General features: G+C 42.8%; 1 protein-coding gene across 3 annotated transcripts in view; it reads right to left on the bottom strand.

The window, feature by feature from the left end:
- The window catches only part of LOC133660187 (protein cordon-bleu-like), a 158,101-nt gene that overhangs the window by 121,190 nt on the left and 14,972 nt on the right, over window positions 1-21,939 (bottom strand). The window contains exons 2-3 of one of the 3 annotated variants that reach the window (XM_062063431.1): window positions 19,908-19,941; window positions 19,307-19,356 (exon numbers count right to left, since the gene is read on the bottom strand). The gene's annotated coding sequence lies outside the window, so the exon portion shown is untranslated. Of the gene's footprint in view, window positions 1-14,900; window positions 15,027-19,306; window positions 19,357-19,907; window positions 20,195-21,939 lie in introns of those variants that run through there. The other 2 variants (XM_062063432.1, XM_062063433.1) reach the window with 2 other exon arrangements.

Here is a 21,939-nt window from a genome sequence, read left to right as displayed (position 1 = left end):
TGTATATGTATGTGTATGTGTGTGTGCTGTGCTGGAATGAATGAAGGAATAAATGAATGTGGCTACCAATATGGAGGATTCTATAACCAATAAAAGGTAGAAATCTTTGGGGACCTCACGATTTAATTCAGTTTCAAATCTTGGGGTGACGATTCAATTTGCAAAGATTTTGATTCAACATGATTCTAGTAATATAATATTTGGTAGATAAATTAAAATAAAACATATTCAAAAAAGGTGACAGGTTACAAAAGCACCTGTTGGCTGCTGACGTAGGACTTAAATAAGCAGTTTTTTGGCAAAAAAAACTTTTTTTGAAAAATATATTTCTAAAATTGTATTTACAAACATCACAGAATGTTAATCAATCTAATGAAAGAAAATAGAGCAACCCCAACTCCAACCCAATCCAAGCTTTTAAATACTTTACCAAGCAATTGAGAAGACATACAAATACAATACTTACTAAATGCAAAATGAAAAATAAGGAAAACCTAATAAAATTATGATTAATAGTAATAATAGTTAATACAATTAATAAAAGCAACATTATCAATAATTATAATAATAATATTGATAATAATGTTTTTCATTTTAAAAAAGTATTCTTTAAAAAAACAAAAACGTGTATAAAGTATGAGCAAAGAAACATTTTTTAAATTGATTCTCAAATAATGAATCGACTTAGAATCGAAATAAATAAAAACATTGCGATAAGGAAAACTGGACTTTCAGACAAACGGAGGATATTGAACAAAGTACAATTTGAAGGATAGCTATATATAGGAGAGCTGCCTTTCTGGCGAATCCATTTGGAGTCACAAAACGACAAAGCGACCAACCAAGACCTAGAGACCTGGCTGACCATGGTGGACAAGTCTGGCCTTCCTGACAAGTTCAAGGCCTGGATTTACCAGCACAAGATTGTTCCCCGGATCCTCTGGCCCCTTATGGTGTACGAAGTCCCCATTTCAATGGTGGAAGGCTTTGAGATGAGGGTCAGTAGGTTCCTGCGCAGGTGGCTGGGACCGTCGCGAAGCCTGAGCAGCATTGCTCTATACGGGCACAATAACAAGCTGAAGCTCCCCATCAGCAGCCTGAACGAGGAGTTCATGGTGACACGGTCCAGGGAGCTCCTACAATATCGGGAGTTCAGTGACCCAAAGGTTGCCCAGGCTGGGATTGAAGTTAGGACAGGGCGGAAGTGGAGAGCTGCCGAGGCTGTGGATGTCGCAGAGGCAAGGCTACGGCAAAGGGTGTTAGTGGGAACAGTGGCACAGGGGAGATCTGGCTTAGGTAGCAAAAGAACACCTCACTATGATAAGACGCAGGGGAAAGAGAAGAGGTCATCCTGATCCTCGAGGAGGTGCTAGCAGGAGTTGAGGAAAGGCGAGCCTGCCAGATGGCCGGAATGCGGCAACAGGGCGCCTGGACGAGATGGGAACAAGCAGCAGAGCGCAAAGTCACATGGACCGAGCTCTGGAAAGCCGAACCCCATCGGATAAAGTTCTTGATCCAGGCGGTCTACGACGTGCTGCCAAGTCCATCCAGCCTCTTCACCTGGGTGAAGGTGGAGACACCAGCGTGCCCCCTCTGCCAGAGGAGAGGAACCTTGGAGCACATCCTAAGCTGTTGTCCAAAAGCCCTGGGTGAAGGGCGGTACCGCTGGCGACATGACCAGGTGCTGAAAGCCATAGCCGATTCCATCTGCAGAGGAGTCAGTCACAGCAAGAGCCTCCGCCCAGTGAAGAGCACCGCTTTCATCAGAGCTGGGGAGAAGTCAACACCGGCTGCCCGGAACACCTCTTCTGGTCTGTTGGCAACAGCACGCGACTGGGAGCTGTCAGTTGATCTGGGCAAGCAGTTGAAGTTCCCTGATGTGGTTGCCAAAACAACACTAAGGCCAGATATTGTGCTTACCTCAGTGGCCTCCAAGCAGGTAATCCTCCTGGAGCTCACAGTGCCCTGGGAGGACCGTATGGAGGAGGCCAATGAGAGGAAGAGCGCAAAGTACTCTCAGCTTGTGGAGGAGTGTCGGAGCAATGGGTGGCGAGCGATGTGCTGGCCCGTTGATGTGGGATGTCAAGGGTTTGTGGGCAAATCCCTCTGCAGGGCCTACAGAATGCTTGGCATCACAGGGACCAGCCAGCGAAGGGCCATGAAGTTAGCCACAGATGCAGCAGAAGTGGCATCAAGGTGGCTGTGGATCAGGAGGGGAGAGGCGTGGCATGAAGGGCAGTAGCGCTACCTGGACACAGGCTGAGGCCTGATCAACCCTGGGTGAGTCACCTAGAGGAGGGGGTCTGATTGTTGAAAGACCCGAAACCCCCCGTGATCCTAGGTTACATCACTGAGGATGTGTCAGTTGCACCATTGGTGTATTTAAAAAGTAGTGCTGCTGTACATACAAATACAGTACGGTAAGAAAGACAAATGCACAACCTGAATTTAAAATAAAAAAAAACTTGTGTGAAGTTCACCGCAAGTAATTGCACAACCGACACACCAATACAAAAAGAGAGTCAATATTATTTTTAGAGTTGGTAGAGATCTAGGGTGGTGCTTCTTATACTTTAAATTAAAGGCACCCAAGCAAAAAAGAAACGATGCATAAAGTATAAAAGTGCAAGACAAAACAAGTATTTTAAACAAAGTAGTAACCAATGTAATGCAATCCATATTACAGCAACACGTGTGTGAGATGTTCAACAGATAAGAAACAAACAACAGTGTTCAATAGTCATGTTTGACAAAAAAGGGACACTTCTTTGAAAGCCACACGTCACCTTTCTGCAGTATGTAGAAAACAAACACCTTCACTTGGCTTTGCCAAAAGATTTTCATCTAAAAAGTGAGCAAAACATGTCAACAGGACGACATTCCAACCTGACGCGCAACACAACTTGAGGAGCAATCGATTTTGTGGAAATTTACTTTTTTTTTTTACTAAACCTTAGGGGTGTAACGGTACGTGTATTTGTATTGAACCGTTTCGGTACGGGGGTTTCGGTTCGGAGGTGTACCAAACGAGTTTCCACACGAACATATTAAGTAGCCGCCTCTGCTTCCTTCTGCCTCTGTCTCTGTCAGTCCTCTACACAGCACCCAGCATTGTCCCACCCACACAACCATCTGATTGGTTAAAACAGAGCGGTAACAGCCAATCAGCAGTGCGTATTCAGAGCGCATGTAGTCAGTGTTTAGCGTTTAGCAGGTAAGCATCAGGCAGCGGACTCTCCCCAAATTATAATAAACACCTCCCAGTCAACTACTAGTAACATCACTATGAGCCCGTTGACCGTCTAGAACAGGGGTCGGCAACCCGCGGCTCCGGAGCCGCATGCGGCTCTTTGACCACTCTGATGCGGCTCAACTGCATACTTGCCGACCCTCCCGATTTACCCGGGAGACTTCCGGATTTCAGTGCCTCTCCCTGTAATCTCCCGGGGCAATTATTCTACGATTTTCACCCTGTCAACTATAATAAAGGGATACTGTGATGACACAGCATTTAGCGCCCCCTACAGCCAACAGTATCAATGTGCCAGTCCAAGTACATGTTGTATGCAGCTTTTGCTTGCACACGTATGTGACAGCAAGGCATACTTGTTCCACAGCCATACAGGTTACACTGACGGTGGAATATAAACAACTTTAACACTCTTACTAATATGCGCCACACTGTGAACCCACACCAAACAAGAATGACAAACACATTTCGGGAGAACATCCGCACTGTAACACAACATAAACACAACAGAACAAATACCCAGAATCCCATGCATCCCTAACTCTTCCGGGCTACATTATACACCCCTGCTACCACCAAAGAGCCATTCATATAAAACTTGTGGTCCGTTATAACATTAAATTTTCATATTAAGATGCGGGCTGCGTGTTTGAAACCCCTGGTTTATACATAGCGCAAAGCAAAAAAAAAACTTTGTATGCAGTGTTATTTCATTTTAAATTTCAAAAGAGTTTTGTGGCTCCCATTGTTTTCTTTAATTTGTGAAACCGGTCAAAATGACTCTTTGAGTGGTAAAGGTTGCCGACCCCTGGTCTAGAAATATAAAAGGCAGTTCAGCTCGCTCGCAGTCCTGGCTTGAGGTGAAGGCTAATTCGCTTTTAGCGTAACGTTAGCTCATTTTGCGGTGTGTGTGTGTGTGCGTGCGTGTGTGTTACGAACAGCAAAGCCCTGTCTGACTGTTATTTCACTTTACCTTTTTCTGTGTTGATTGAGCTGTGTTGAAGCAGCAAAAAAGGACATTATGTTAAATGAAGAGTTTCTGTCTCTGATAGTTGATATAATAATGTAACTGCATCATTAAAGCTACATGAACTCCATGGTGTTCAGGGATGAATAGTCTCTCCTATTGCTATTGTGCTATTTTTTCAGCTATAGTTACATTAATCATTAGAAATGCAGCAGCCTAGTTTTGAATGGCAGGGTCCTGTTATAAGGTGAGGTGCATTATAAAGATGACAAGAGTCCTGCTGTGTCTCAGTACCGTGTATTCAGGCTGCATGCAGGAAGTACAACCGAGGTAAAAACACGTGACGCAGGGATATGTTATAGGTGAGGTCACCGTGGCTGCCACAGGGTGGCGCAGTATGTCAATACAATCACCCTGTAACATCTCCCTTCCTTTAGTAAAGTATCCACACTGGAACAATTCTGCCTGTAAATCAACTGTAGACCCTCAACATACTAGTAACACCAGATTCAACCTCAGATAGCAATACCTGGTTCAACATTCAATATCAGATATCAAATATATAGCAATAGAACGTAACACTACATAGTAGCAGGATAAGAACACACCTGTCATCAAATCACCATCAGTCAGAACATCACTTTTTTTTGGATTGTTACAACACTCACTTCCTTTTTTTTTTTTTTGACAAAATTCACAGCCCATGTGTGTTTGAAAGTGCAAACAGTCCATGCATGTTTTATTCGAGCTATAAAAGATGAACTCATAAAGGACAAGCTAGTCCTTGGCATTGCTGATGAGGGCGTCAGACGTCGTTTGCTAAGAGAAAATGATCTCAAATTGGATCAGGCAATCATGATCTGCCGTGCAGCCGAGGTCATGGACAATAAATTAAAGACTATGTCACTGGGCAACTCTGCGCCTGGAGAGAGCATCAATGCCACGCAGGGGGGACAAAGATATGGACGCAGGTCTGCCGGTAGGCCATCTGAGCCCACCAACATCAGTTCACAGCTCCAGGGCATGAGAGACACAGTGGAATGCAAGTACTGTGGCACAAGGCACAAACATGGGCGAGACCAGTGCCCTGCATTTGGTAAATCCTGCCGCTCTTGTGGCACTGCCAACCATTTTGCCAAAGTATGCATGAAAAGGGGTCAGCACGCACGCCAGTTGAACACTGTGGATGACCCGTCGACAGGGGAACAGGAGGACATTCATGGAGATGAGAGAGATGTGTACACAGCAGAGAGCGTGGGAGCTGTGAACACGCAAGGGAAGAAGTGGTTCGTCAATCTGCCACTGCAACAGGGGGTCCAGAGGTGCCAGCTCGACTCTGGAGCCACCTGCAATGTGATTAGCATGAAGGACAAGATGAGACTGGCGCCCAGAACGCCTCTTCAGAAGAGTCTCACCAGATTGAAGCTGTACAACAGTGAGTGGATGAACTCGCTGGGGTTGTGCAGCACACAGTGTGTCATTAGGGGCAGAACACACAAGCTGGAATTTGAGGTTGTGCGTACAGGCCAGAGGCCCTTGCTTTCAGGGGAGACATGTGAGAGACTGGGTCTGATACGATTCACCATTCCTGAGGAGCTAAATAAAGTGGAACACTGCAGGATGGGAGACCTGACCAAAGAGCGTCTCATCAACACATACCACGACGTGTTCACCAGCCCAGTTGAGTCCCTGCCTGGTGATGTTCACTTTGAGCTGGACAGCAGCGTGGCGCCTGTGCAGTGTGCCCCCAGGAATGTTCCAGTGGCCCTCAAGGCAGCTGTTAAAGCACAGCTCGATCAATACGAAAAGGATGGACATTTAACCACAGTCACACAGCCCACAGACTGGATCAGCAATCTGGTCATAGTGAAAAAAACGGATAAATTGAGACTATGCATTGACCCAAAGCCACTCAACAGAGCCCTGAAACGGTCCCACTACCTCATGCCCACTTTAGATGACGTGTTGTACAAGCTGCCAAAGGCGCGTATATTCACGCTGGTGGATGCGCGTGATGCATTCCTGCAGTGCCGACTGGATGAGGAGAGTAGCCTGATGACAACGTTCTGGACACCATGGGGCAGAAAACGGTGGCTGAAGCTCCCCTTTGGTGTGTCAGTGGCTCCGGAACTGTACCAGAGAAAGCAACATGAGCTCCTAGCTGGATTAACTGGGATTGAGCCCATAGCTGATGATATCCTCATAGTTGGCTGCGGGGATACGGACGATGAGGCACAAACCTAATTTCCCTAATGGACAGATGCAGAGAAGTTAAGCTCAGGCTGAGCCTGAAAAAGTTGCAGTTCCTAGTGAAGGAGGTCCGTTTCCACGGCCACATACTGTCTGCCGAGGGCCTCAAGGCTGACCCTGACAAGGTCAGGGCGGTTCTGGACATGCCGAACCCCACAGACGCTAAAGGGGTCCAGCGGTGTGTTGGCTTTGTGAACTATCTTTCCAGATTTATGCCCCGCCTGTCAGAGGTATGTGAACCATTGAGGAGGCTGCTAGACAAAGACGTGACGTGGCACTGGCTGCCAAAACATGATGCTGCCATGAAGGAAATGAAGACACTGGTCACAGCAGTATCGGTCCTACGTTATTATGACGCCATCAAGCCAGTCTCCATACAGAGCGACTCCAGTCAGACAGGCCTGGGCTGCTGTCTGCTACAGGAAGGGCAGCCTGTCACTTTTGCCTCCCGCGCCCTGACCCAGACGGAACAAAACTACGCACAGATAGAAAAGGAGTGCCTGAGCATCGTGTTCGCCTGTCAACGCTTTCACTACTACCTATATGGACGGGGTGATGTGACAGCAGAAACCGAACACCGCCCTTTAGTGTCCATCTTCAGTAAGCCCCTCCTCAGCGCGCCCAAGCGCCTACAGAGCATGCTCCTGACACTTCAGAATTACTGCCTTACGGTGGTGTACAAGCCAGGCCCTGAAATGTACATAAGTGACATGCTTGGTAGAGCCACCACCCCGCCACGGAAAACAGACACACTGTACCGACGAGAAATGGTCTGCAGCATGCAACAGGAGCAGTGTGACGCAGCGGCCATTCAGCAGGCAGACTACCTCAATGTCAGTAGCCAACGCTTGGCACAGATCCGAGCACACACAGAGGAGGATGTGTGTCTCCAAACGCTCAAGGCAGTCGTACTGCAGGGATGGCCAGAACACAAAGAGGAGGCCCCCGTACTCATCAGGGACTACTGGGCCATCAGAGATGAAATAAGCGCACAGGATGGCGAGCTTTTCAGGAGCCAGCGCGTCATCATTCCAAAAGCCATACGTCCGGAAATGCTGAGGAGGATCCACTACAATCATGTGGGTGGTGAAGCATGCTACAGACATGCCCGCGATACATTGTATTCAGGCTGCATGCGGGAAGTACAACCGAGGTAAAAACACGTGACGCAGGGATATGTTATAGGTGAGGTCACCGTGGCTGCCACAGGGTGGCGCAGTATGTCAATACAATCACCCTGTAACAGGTCCCTGCTATCACATGTTGATAAAAATATAACATTTACATAATACAAATCAACTACAGGCTTCCCAAATGCTGTAATAAATTAAGCATGATGAGTTGACTTGAAACTGTTTAATGTTGCACTTTTTATATGTAGAAGAAAAGTTTTGTCATTGTATTTAATCTGAGCAACAATTTGAGGCAATTTAATGTGGATTAACGTGGGCAGAATTATTAGTGTTCCCAATGTTAAAAGGATAAAGCCATTGTTTACAAATTTGGTAAATATACAACCAAAAAATGTATATTTTGTTGTTTTCTTACAGTACCGAAAATGAACCGAACCGTGACCTCTAAACCGCGGTACGAACCGAACCGAAATTTTTGTGTACCGTTACACCCCTACTAAACATCAATTGTCTTGACTAAATGTCTTCACAAAAAGCTTTTAAGCCATGCATGTATATGCAAGTGTGCGTGTGTTGAAACGATGTCAGCGACAGGAAGTTAGGGTCGCACAGCTGTCAGAGTTGTGACTCAGTCGTATCATACAGTAATGTTCATTTAAAAAACAACCTACACGAGTGTCATTGCAGTTTAGAAAACACAGATGTGTTTCCTGTTCAAATCCAAATAAACTCATGGGTTGATGAGCCGTAAAGTTCAACTCAAAGGGCAGAAACTTCCAACCTTTTTTTACACCAAGTTTACCTTTGAATATATTTGCACATGACGGTATCTCACTTTGGAATTGTGATAAATATGTCTTACTGATCAGGTAATTAATAGGACATAAGAGTAAATGAATTGCACGCATATTTTAAAGTAATATTTTGACAAAAATTAGAAAAAAGATGATGTTGATTTGTTGTTGGCACGCTTTTTTTTTTTTAGTATTTGCGATACATTGTGGATGGACTTGCATTTTATTTTCATATACACAACAGCTCCGATAGAGATGACTGGACTTGTTTTTTATGGATTCAATTTTATTTATTTTTTTATTGTGGTTTATTTTGGTTATTCTTTTTAGCCACATTTTATGTCTCATGTTAACTTACGTGTTTTAAAAAAATCTGTATCTTGTTGTCCTTGTTAGTCTAAGCACCATTTATTATGTATTTTATGCATTATTCTGTACAGGACTTTGGTGCACTGCTTCATTTTAAAGTGCTCTCTATATAAAGTTGGAATGGATTATAGCTACAATTTGCATTTTCTATTTCTGGACGCGACAGAGAACGAGACCGTCATTCACTCATACATGTATGATTATGAATATTACGATTCCAAATCCACAAACTATGGTGACTATAGCCCACATGCAGCACTCTGGTGGATTCATGGCCTCACGGGTTATCCTGTGCATCCTGTTCTTTCTCGGTTTGCTGGGTATGTTCAAAATATGTTGTGACAAGCATTTGCAATGCTGCTATTTAGCTGTTGGTCTTGTAAAAACAAAAATAAGCAACTAATTTCACAGGCAACGCCACTGTTCTCTACAAGTATCACCATAATGACCAACATTAAAATACAGTAGAGCAGTAGGCCTAAGTATTCATTAAAACAAGGTAGAGGTTTTATTTAACTAGTACATTTTATATTTTTGGCCACTGTAACATTACACACAGTTTGAACTGTAACACTGTGTTTGAATATAAGAAAATAAAACACTGTACTTTAATCAAGTGATTGTTTGGTGTAGCACTAGATGGAGCCTGCATACTACTAGTGCAAGGCTTTTCATTATGAAGAGGGCCGCAGTTTCAAGAGCCCAAAAGCTCAAGAGTCGTACATCGAAATGGGGATGTTTGGTCAGAAAGTGCCTCTGCAGGTTATATTTCTTTGAGACTGTGTTTACTTTATTACAAAGTAAACACATCGGCTTTCACACTGCACTGTCAATAAATACATTATTCTGCCCATGCTGTACAGAAAAAAACAGAAGGTCCAGAAGTTTTGTTGAGTATTGATGTTCCTTCTTTTAAATTATTTCCCTTCCTCAGTTTTAGTTCTTTACACTTCTTCATTCATTTATGTTTGTAAGACTGAAAATATAAATATAAAATAAACATTACAAAAGTATTACCGTATTTTCAGGACTATAAGGCGCACTTAAAATTATTATTTTTTCTTAAAACTCGACAGTGCGCCCTATAACCTAATGTACGGAATAATTCTGGTTTTGCTTACCGACCTCGAATCAATTTTATTCAGTACATGGTGAAATGATAAGTGTGACCAGTAGATGGCAGTCAAACATAAGAGATATGTGTAGACTGCACTATGATGGCAATATGACTCAAGTAAACATCCATCCATCCATCCATCCATTCATGGATGCAATCTTACTTGGAGGGGAGGGAGCAGGTGGTAGAGGTGAACGGCACCGTGTCCCCCTTCCCACCCCCCCCCACCCCCCCTCTCGGTGAGCTGTGGAGTCCCCCAAGGCAGTATATTGGGACCTTTACTGTTCCTAATATACATAAACGACATGTCATCGGCATGCGACTGTGAATTGTTTTTGTTTGCGGATGACTCTGCCTTGCTGGTATCCGGCAAGGACAAGTCACAGGTGGAGAAAATCCTCAGTGCTGAGCTCTGTAGAACTTGCACCTGGCTCGCTGACAACAAGCTATCCAGACACTTGGGTAAAACAGAATCCATCCTGTTTGGGTCCACATCAACCTTAAGAAAGTCAATGACTTCACCATACAAGTAGGTGACATTGTTATCACCAGGAAAGATGAGGTCACCTACCTAGGTTCCATTCTAGAGGCTAACCTTTCCTGTGATAAAATGGCAACCAAGGTAATCAAAAAGGTTAACCAACGAACAAGATTTCTCTACAGAATTTCCTCTCTGGTCAACAAAAGCACCTTGAGGATTCTGGCGGGAACTCTCGTTCAACCCTTTTTCGATTACGCATGCACCTCCTGGTACCCTAGCACCTCCAAAACCCTCAAATCTAAACTCCAAACATCTCAGAACAAGCTAGTCAGGTTACTTCTAGACCTCCACCCCAGAGCCCACCTCACTCCTACCCACTTCTCTAAAGTGGGCTGGCTCAAGGTGGAGGACAGAGTTAAACAACTTGCACTGAGCCTAGTCTATAAAATCCGCTACACCTCCCTGATACCGAAGTACATGTCAAACTACTTCCTTAACGTAAATGACCGCCATAACCACAACACCAGGGGGAGCTCCACTAACCACGTTTAACCCAGATTCCGAACTAACAAAGGTCTTAACTCATTCTCTTTCTATGCCACATCAATTTGGAATGCGCTCCCAACAGGTATAAAAGAAAGGGCATCTCTATCCTCCTTCAAAACCGCAATAAAAGTTCACCTCCAGGCAGCTACAACCCTAAACTAACACCCTCCCCGGATTGCTAATAATCAAATGTAAACAATCAAATGCAGATACTTTTTCTTATGCCTTCTGATCTCTCTCTCTCTCTCTCTCTCTCTCTCTCTCTCTCTCTCTCTCTCTCTCTCTCTCTCTCTCTCTCTCTCTCTCTCTCTCTCTCTCTCCATGTCCACTACTTGATGTCCATATCCTACCCCCCCCCCCCTCCACACCCCTGATTGTAAATAATGTAAATAATTCAATGTGATTATCTTGTGTGATGACTGTATTATGATGATAGTATATATGATAGTATATATCTGTATCATGAATCAATTTAAGTGGACCCTGACTTGAACAAGTTGAAAAACTTATTCGGGTGTTACCATTTAGTGGTCAATTGTACGGAATATGTACTTCACTGTGCAACCTACTAATAAAAGTCTCAATCAATCAATTTCATCATCATCATCATCATTTTTATTTATCTCCTTCATTGATGTGCATCTTTGATGGACAATTATAACACAATTATTCAGTTACACCGTTACACACCAATGCCTGAGAAGGAGCAGGATGAAGAAAAATCTTATATTTTCCTGCCCCCTTCACATAATACATAGTCTTACTTAATGATATGTGAACCAACAATTACATCCAAATATAACGAAAACAAAACAAAACAAAACAAAAAAAACACAAGTGCAAAACTTCATGAAGTACAAACCGAACAAAAAAACAAAAGAAGTAATATACAGGTACACCTCACAGGATGATACAAAACAAATACAAAACCAGGCAAAAAAACAAGTAAATTAATAAATATAAAGCAAAATGTAAACACTTATGGCTGTCCATATGATTTTATTGTTCTGTCTTTATATATATTTTTCAATTGGAATATATTTTTACAATCTTTTATCTCATTATAAAGAGAATTCCATAGTTTAACCCCCACCACTGATATACACATTTGTTTTAAAGTTGTCCTTGAATACTGATGTTGGAAATGACCTTTTCTTCTATGCTCTTCATTCTCAGAGGTGATGACAAACATTTTTTGTAAATTTGCTGGTAATGTTTTGCTTTTAGCCTTAAACATGACACATAATGTCTCTAACTTTACTAGCTCCTGTAATTTCAATAAACCTGAATTAATGAATAATATGTTAGTGTGTTCTAAGTAATCTACTTTATGAATAATCCTTATAGCTCTTTTCTGTAGTTGATACATTGCCTTTATGTTACTCTTATATGTGTTCCCCCACACTTCCACACAGTAGCTGATATATGGCAATATAAGTGCACAATACAATATGCGCATTGCCCTATAATCTAACACATATTTTACCTTATTTAATATAAAAATACTCTTAGACATCTTTTTCCGTACATGTGCAATATGAGATTTCCATGTCAGACCGTCATCCAGTATCACTCCTAAAAATCTAAGTTCAGAAACCCTTTCAATATCTATTCCATTTATTGACAATTTGATCGTTTCCTCCCTTTTCCTCTTACAAAAAATCATGAACTTTGTTTTGTCTACATTTAATGATAATTTATTGGCATCAAACCATCTCTTAAGTTTAATCATTTCCTGTTCAATAATTTTTGATAATGCTTTTAAGTCGTGTCCCGAACTATAAAAGTTGGTGTCGTCCGCAAATAATACAAATTTCAATAACTTTGATACCTCACATATATCATTAATATATAAAATAAACAATTTTGGTCCCAAAACCGAACCTTGTGGAATTCCACATTCAATCCTCATTTGTTCAGATGTATTACCCATAAAATCCACAAACTCTTGTCTATTATCTAAATAACTTCTTAGCCAGTCTAAAACTACTCCTCTCACACCAAATGAATACAACTTGGACAATAATATAGAATGATCTATAGTATCAAATGCTTTTTTAAGATCGATAAATACCCCTATAGTGTATTTCTTATTATCAGTTGCTGTTGCTATATCCTCAATTATATTCATTACAGCTGAAGCAGTGGATCTATTGGTCCGGAATCCATACTGGCTCTCACTCAACAGCATGTTCTTTTCAATAAAACTATCTAATTTTTTTACAAATATTTTTTCAATTATTTTAGAAAATTGTGACAGTAGTGACACTGGTCTGTAATTAGTGAATCTATGTTTATCTCCCGTTTTAAAGAGTGGAATTACCTTTGCTACCTTCATTTTATTTGGAAAGGTCCCTGTTTGAAAAGAAAGATTAAAAATATAACAAAGAGGTTTGATGATACAGTCAATAGTCTTTTTTACAATTATCATGTCTATACCATCACTGTCTGTTGATGTCTTATTTTTCAGTTTTGTTACCACCGATACAATTTCATTTTCACTAACATCTCCTAGAAGCATGGACTGTAGCACTTTGCTTCCCCCTCTCCATCCACTCTGTATATCTTTATGTTCTCCAATACTCTCTGCCAATTTGGGTCCAACATTCACAAAAAAAGAATTGAATCCGTTTGCCACTTCATTCATATTTGTTATCATCTTATTATCCTCATTGATAAAATGGCTTGGTGGGTTTGTAGGCCCAGATGTTTTTCCTATTACCTTGTTCAGAATATTCCAAGTTCCTTTGATATTGTTTTTATTTTTTTCTAGTAAATTATTATAATATTCTCTTTTTGCTTGTCTCATTATTGTTATCAATTTGTTTTTGTAAACCTTATATTTCGTTTCAGCATCCTTTGTTTTTACTTTTATGAAATCTCTATAAAGTTTGTTTTTCTTTTTACAAGCATTCTGTAGTCCCTTTATAATCCAAGGCTTTTTATTGTAGCTGTCTCTTTGTTTCCATACATTCGGACAATGCTTTTCATACAATGATAAATATATATTAAGAAAAGCCTCATATGCAGCATTTGCTTCTCCCCCATACACCTCATTCCAGTCTGTTTCAAATAAGTCCTTCCTAAACCTATTGATTGCCTCTTCAGTTCTTTTCCTTACATATCTATGAGTTTTTTCCTCCCTCTTTTTATCAATTGGACAGTCATAAGTAAGAAACACAGGTAAGTGGTCACTTATATCATTAATTACTAGTCCACTTTTTATATTATTTTTTATGTCATTTATAAAGATGTGATCAATTAACGTTGCACAATTTGTCGTTATTCTACTGGGTTTGGTGATCAATGGATAAAGCCCTCTACTATATACCACATCCAAGAAGTCTCTTGTTGATTTATTTCTGGGTGAGCTTAGCAGGTCTATGTTATAGTCGCCACACATGACAAATGTTTTATTTTCCTTCACCTTACACAATAATTCTTCCAAACTATCATTAAATGCTTCTACTTTAGACCCAGGTGTCCTATATATACACGTAACAATAACATTTCTCTTCTTTTCTATTTCTACCTCTACAGTTACACATTCAAATAAATCATCAATTACCACTGTCATACATTCCACAGGTCTACATTTCAATTCACAGTCAACAAACAGGGCCACACCTCCTCCCTTCTTGTTTCTTCTACTATAGTGATACAACTCATACCCGTCAATGGAGAAATCGATACCTCTGTCTTTATCGATCCATGTTTCAGAAAGTGCTATTATTTTGAATTTGCCATTTAGAGTCTTCAGGTATTCGTCAATCTTTGATAAATTTGCATATAAGCTTCTACAGTTGAAATGTATTAAAGAAAATGTATTATCTAAACTAACATTGTCATTTAATTGTTCCTCGGTGTAGTAGTCACATGTAGCATTGATTGAGTTGAACAGATGGTTTTCTGGGTCAACATCATTTTCAAAGTCATACAGTTTATAGTCCATGTATTCAGCTCTTAGAAACTTTTGATTCTCAGTTGTCTCACCTTCTCGCTGCGTAGCCTTCCCCGTCTCCAGCCAAGGATGAGCCGTGTCAGTCATAAGTCTAGCAGGTCTCATCTATATTGATCCAAGTCGCGGAGCTCTCGGATCATGACAACTTTGGCTTCTTCATATGGTCCATTTAGCCGAATCATGATTTTGCAGTTCCGTGTCCATGTTGCTTGTATCTTGTTTCCTTTTCTGAGGATGCGTGCTTGTCTTGCAATGTCAGCGTTCTTCTTGGTAAGATGTTCATTGATGTAAACCCCAGTTTCCTTCAGCTTCCTTCCCTGCCGTAGTAACTCCGTCTTGTGTTTCCGATTTACAAACCGGATCACAATGGCTGGGTTGGTTCTGCTGTCCTTCCTGGGGATAGTATGGCACGCTGAAATGCTGCCACTTTGAAGAGTCATGTTCTTACTGGAAAAAAAGTTAATTACTTGCCGTTCAAGTGTCACAAGTTCGTCTGCCGGGGCTTCGGCGTCCTTGTCAGCGTCCCTGCTGCGAGTCCCGGCCACTCTTGCATATGTGCGATGTTTGGTTTCTAGTCCACTTATAATTAAATCGTCCATTCTGGTGTACTGTTCAATTTCGTCAATTCTTGCTTCTAGGTCAACAATTTTCTTGTCTTTTTCCTTGATGATGTTTTTCAGCATTTTGATTTCGGTCAACAACTCCATGAGTGTGTCTTGCTGTTTGGCCACTGTCCTTACATCCTCCGACAGGGAGTTAAGCGATTTTCTGATCTCCTCCAAGTCTTCCTCGAATTTCTTGTGTTTCGCACTCATTTTCTTAATTCACTTGGTTTTCTTCTTAACTTCAGTTCGGTTTCTTTACTGGCTAAAACTCACAACCCAAATTGCCGAGACGCGTCACGGCACTTTCGCCTTCCCACCGATGGGGTCCCGTCCGGCCTGGCAAGCCTCGCTCCAGCCTCTCTCCTCTCCCGGGCCTCGCCGCAGTCACCTGCCGGTCTCGTCTCCGCGAGATGGTCCCGCTGCTGCCAGCCGCTAGCCGTTAGCCGCCAGCCTGGCCTCTCCCTCGCCGCCCTGCTGCCGTCACTTGCCGCCGCGAGAAAGCTGCTGGTCCCGCCGCAGTGAGGTGGTGGTGCCGCTGCTGCTGGCCGGTAGCCGGGCCTCTCCCTAGCCGCCCCGCTGCCGTCACTCGCCGCCGCGAGAAAGCTGCCGATCCCGCCGCCGATCCCGCCGCCGCGAGGTGGTGGTGCCGCTGCTGCTGGCTGCTAGCCGGGCCTCTCCCTTGCCGCCCCGCTGCCGTCACTCGCCGCCGCGAGAAAGCTGCTGGTCCCGCCGCCGCGAGGTATAATGAGACATCAATCAATCTTCTTCCGCTTATCCGAGGTCGGGTCGCGGGGGCAGCAGCCTAAGCAGAGAAACCAAGACTTCCCTCTCCCCAGCCACTTTGTCCAGCTCTTCCCGGGGGATCCCGAGGCGTTCCCAGGCCAGCCGGGAGACATAGTCTTCCCAACGTGTCCTGGGTCTTCCCCGTGGCCTCCTACCGGTCGGACGTGCCCTAAACACCTCCCTAGGGAGGCGTTCGGGTGGCATCCTGACCAGATGCCCGAACCACCTCAACTGGCTCCTCTCGATGTGGAGAAGCAGCGGCTTTACTTTGAGCTCCCCCCGGATGGCAGAGCTTCTCACCCTATCTCTAAGGGAGAGCCCCGCCACCCGGCGGAGGAAACTCATTTCGGTCGCTTCTACCCGTGATTTTGTCCTTTCGGTCATAACCCAAAGCTCATGACCATAGGTGAGGATGGGAACGTAGATCGACCGGTAAATTAGAGCTTTGCCTTCCGGCTCAGCTCCTTCTTCACCACAACGGATCGATACAGTGTCCGCATTACTGAAGACGCCGCACCGATCCGCCTGTCGATCTCACGATCCACTCTTCCCTCACTCGTGAACAAGACTCCGAGGTACTTGAACTCCTCCACTTGGGGCAGGGTCTCCTCCGCAACCCGGAGATGGCACTCCACACCTTTCCGGGCGAGAACCATGGACTCGGACTTGGAGGTGCTGATTCTCATCCCAGTCGCTTCACACTCAGCTGCGAACCGATCCAGCGAGAGCTGAAGATCCTGGCCAGATGAAGCCATCAGGACCACATCATCTGCAAAAAGCAGAGACCTAATCCTGCAGCCACCAAACCAGATCCCCTCAACGCCTTGACTGCGCCTAGAAATTCTGTCCATAAAAATTATGAACAGAATCGGTGACAAAGGGCAGCCTTGGCGGAGTCCAACCCTCACTGGAAACGTGTCCGACTTACTGCCGGCAATGCGGACCAAACTCTGGCACTGATCATACAGGGAGCGGACCGCCACAATCAGACAGTCCGATACCCCATACTCTCTGAGCACTCCCCACAGGACTTCCCGAGGGACACGGTCGAATGCCTTCTCCAAGTCCACAAAACACATGTAGACTGGTTGGGCAAATTCCCATGCACCCTCAAGGACCCTGCCGAGAGTATAGAGCCGGTCCACAGTTCCACGACCAGGACGAAAACCACACTGTTCCTCCTGAATCCGAGGTTCGACTATCCGGCGTAACCTCCTCTCCAGCACACCCGAATAGACCTTACAGGGAAGGCTGAGGAGTGTGATCAAGTAAACAACACCAACATTTTATATGTTCAGTTGAAAATATAGAACATTATACACGGCGCTCAAAAATCTATCAAAATGTTTTAGTACGACTTTGGTAGGCTATGAAGCTGCACCGCTTGATGTGCTTCAACATACGAGTATTATTATAATGTGTGTATAAGGTAAGACATTATCTGGCGTTTTGTTTCGCAATATTATGCAAAAGCTACTTTTCTTACCTTCTGGTACCTGCTGATCTGTATTTGAATCCTGAAAAATTGCGCACAACGAATGTGGCTCATCACAATTAAACCTAAAGTGTAGCGTTATCGCTGTCTACTGGTCAAATTTAGCACTATATGTATTAAACGAGCTTTGATCGCCAGATTTATTCTCAGACAAATAACAACACGACCACAAATACAAAATATACCACGATTTGGGTGATGTTCGGTGGGCCAAATTAAAAGCTTTGGCGGGCCGGATATTGCCCGCGGGCCGCCAGTTGGAAAGATATTCACTAGTGGTACGCTTTCCACAGTTGGAGAAGCAATGATGTGTATAACGGAATTTCTCTCTACTCGTCTGAACAGTTGGGATTCTACAGCGGAACTTTATTTGTGACCCTGATGAGTATAACCTGACACTCGCCAGATCCTTGTAGTATATTTCAGAAGGCGGGGCCTTGTAAAAAAAATTGTTGTATGTGATTGGATGAACCACTTGTCCGTTATCTTGAATGACGTGCTACTTCAACCACTCACATCGAAATCAACCCGTGACACTGCTGAGAAATCTGATGAGTAATCGCTGGGAAATCCAAAACAGAACAGCCGACATATTGGATAACGACAGAGAGAAAAGTTAGAGAACTTTTACTGAAACAACGCAGCAATCTCAGTAGATGATTAATGTTGTTTCCGCAAAGAAAATATGCGAATAAAAGGCACACGACTCCTCGCTTCGAGCAGCCATTGTTGTTTGACTCAAACAGTCGCTTTGGCGCTACGTCACATCTATGAAATTCCGCCCGGCGATCCTGACTGGTTCATTATTTTTTGCTGTCTTGAAGGAGTTTGCATTGCCCTCGAGCCCGGATCCTTGTGTGGAGCTCAGCGAACTACAAGGATCTGGTGAGAGTCAGGTTATGATAAGTAGGGATGGGAATCGAAAACAGGTTCTTGTTTAAAACAAGTTCCCAGTGTATCAATTCCTTAGAATCGCTTATTGACATTTATTCAGACGGTTCTGTTATCGATCCTTCCGGGTCGGGATGACATTGCGGAGTGACGTCAGATCTAAAAATGGCGGCGCCCAGGCACAACAATCTACATTTACAGACTACATCACCAAAAATGATTCCCGGGCGCAGCCCCCGCTGCTGCCCACTGCTCCCCTCACCTCCCAGGGGGGGAACGAGGGGATGTGTCAAATGCAAAGGACACATTTCACCACACCTAGTGTGTGTGACAATCATTGGTACTTTAACTATACATTTTGCAAGAAAAGATTGCAACAGCGCTACTTGTAATAAGACTTCTATTTCATCAAGAGGACATGCGAGCAATATGCTGAAACATTTAAACACACAGCATGTAACAATTAGAAATGAAAGTTTGCGTTTTAACCGCTCCTCTTTAATCCCAGCAGCACGTCATCTGAATACAAGAAAAGCAGCCGTGTGCTCAGACTCCAGCCGTGCATTGATGAGCATAAAAAACATAGCATCAAGAACAATATTTAGTATATGAAAACATTCAGGCAATCTCCAGAATAAATAAAGCGGGAAGTGTGGTAACATACCTGCTCATGTAGGAATGAATTAGCAGATTGGTACGCAGAGCAAGCAACCACTAAAACAGAAGAAAACATGGAGATTAACCACAGTAAAGAAGAAGTGAAGAACATTAAGATAGAACACAATAAAAAGTGACAAGATAACTGGAATAAGGAAACAAAAGGTAAGGAGTATTACAAAGTTCAGAGGAGAGTAGGTGTAATGAGAGGAGGCAATAGAAATAGGAAGGAATAAGACATTATTACTAGAATGAGATTAGGACATACATATATAAATAGTTCATTGAAATTGATAGGGAAACATAATACAGGCTGTGTGACTGTGAAAGGGAAATACTGGAAAACAAGTTAGCGAAAGAGAAGGTTAGGTTAGTAGTGGAAGATATTTTAGGATTTCACTCAGAACACGTTCGATACAAAGCATGATATACACATTTTAAAAAGACTGGGTTGAATAAAATAATACAGAGTAGGGTTCCATCTCGGTCCACACTTCATATCAGAATGGTTGCTTGCCAGTCGCCATTAAACCAAAGAAGAAGAAGAAAAGGAGAGTATTTGGCGAGCACCGTTTTGTCCCACTAATTTCGGCGGTCCTTGAACTCACCGCAGTTTGTTTACGTGTAAAAGTTTCTCCGGCGCTGCAACAGAAAGACGCGTTTTAGGTCACTCCTTCTTTGTCTCATTTTGTCCACCAACATTATATGCTGTGCGCGAATGCACAAAGGTGAGCTTTGTTGGTGTTATTGACTTGCTGGAATTCTAACCAGGCATATTTGGTCGCTGCATGACTGCAAGCTAATCGATGCTAACATGCTATTTAGGCCAGCAGTATGTGCATATAGAGGGGTTTCGAGTTGTTTTACATTTCCCACAATGCATTGCGGACATCTACATTGAAAGGCGATAGTTAGGCCATGTATTTACCAACACAGAGAGTTTCAAAAACACATATTTGGGGTTAATACAATCTCCATCCACACAAGTGTAGTTTCAAAACTGTCTGTCTACACACAAGCCTAAAAAAAGCAGTAATAGCTGACTTGGTGGCATTACACCTCTATTATGTTTATTTTGATATACTTTAGACATACAATGACATGTACATTATCTTTAAAACCAGCCTGCATGTACACTATCTCTTTTTTTCAGTGTTTAAAGCATGCATGCACGTCTGTGTTGCTGAAACCCAACACTGATAGAATTATAACATGTTCAGCAACATGTTGATGTATTACATGTGCATTTCTAAAATTAGCATGCACTAACGCAGTGTTTTTCAACCTTTTTTGAGCCCAGGCACATTTCTTTCATTGAAAAAATCTGGAGGCACACCAACAGCAGAAAACATTAAAAAATGAAACTCAGCAGCAGTAAAAAGTCGCTGTTGCAATAGTTGGATATGACTTTAAACCAGACCTGGGCATTGTACGGCCCGCGGGCCGCATCCGGCCCTTTGCGCATCCCTGTCCGGCCCGCGTGAAGCCAATCATAAATTACAAAATAAATTTAAAAAAGTATCTATGTCGAGTGTGCAATACAACAGTGCTGCTTTTGTTTTGAAAAGCGTTATTTGTATTACTTCCGTGTGGACGTATGCGCGTGTGCGATTGTGAGTGAATTGAACGGCGCAATTACAAATTACAAAATAAAGTTTAAAAAACATCTATGTCGTGCGCGCAATACAACTGTGCTGCTTTTATTTTGAAATGTGTTATTTATGCCGTATGTCCGGAGGGAACCTGTGAGGGAAGGTGCATAGAGACAAGTGATGAGACGCTAAAAAAAGAAAAGTTGATGAGGAATGGCGTGTTTCCAACAAGAGATGGACTGCCAAGTATTTCTTTACATAAATTAATGGTAAAGCCGTGTGCTTAATGTGTGGTACACAGGTTGCTGTGTTTAAATATCATTTTAATCGCCACTACACGAAGAAACACGAGGGAAAATACCGGGATGTGTCTGAAGCGCGCGCAAGGGAGGCTGATGCGTTGATGGTAAAACTGCAAACCCAACAAGGACTTTGTGCCATATTTCACACCCCCAGAGATGCAGCCGTCAGGACAAGTTTCGTCATTTCTCACAAAAGCGCCAGAAAAAGTAAGGCGTTTTCTGACGGAGAGTTTATTAAGGAGTGCTTATTGGACTTTGTTGCGCTGATAATGCCCGGAGACAGGACTGTTTTTCGCTAACTTTGGATGAGAGCTCTGATGCAGTCAATTAAAGAGACAACCACAGGTAATGACTTGTTCACAGAGGTAAATGCGTGTTGGGACACGCTGGCAGGTGTGACAATCCAATCCACTTTATTTATATAGCACATTTAAACAACAAAATGTTTCCAAAGTGCTGCACAACAATATTACAAACAATATTCAAATATTATCCTTAGCTCCACCAATGACTGAATAAAAAGAAAAAAACAATTACATATAAAAAACAATATAGAATAGATATGATTAAAAACTATTTTTAACAACAGATGGTTGTCCAAATCTGATGGGGAAAAATGTTGGATAATGCAGGATAAAGTGACCTTAAAAAGCAATCTGCTTTTGTATAAAGTTAAGTTAGGTTAAATGAAATTATTATTATTATTATTATTAATTATTATCATCATTATTATTTATCTTATGGTA

Source organism: Entelurus aequoreus, linkage group LG11, assembly GCF_033978785.1.
Source record: "Entelurus aequoreus isolate RoL-2023_Sb linkage group LG11, RoL_Eaeq_v1.1, whole genome shotgun sequence".
NCBI classification, from domain to species: Eukaryota; Metazoa; Chordata; class Actinopteri; order Syngnathiformes; family Syngnathidae; genus Entelurus; species Entelurus aequoreus.
Note: the sequence above shows the minus strand (reverse complement) of the source record. Positions and strands in the feature narration are given on the sequence as shown.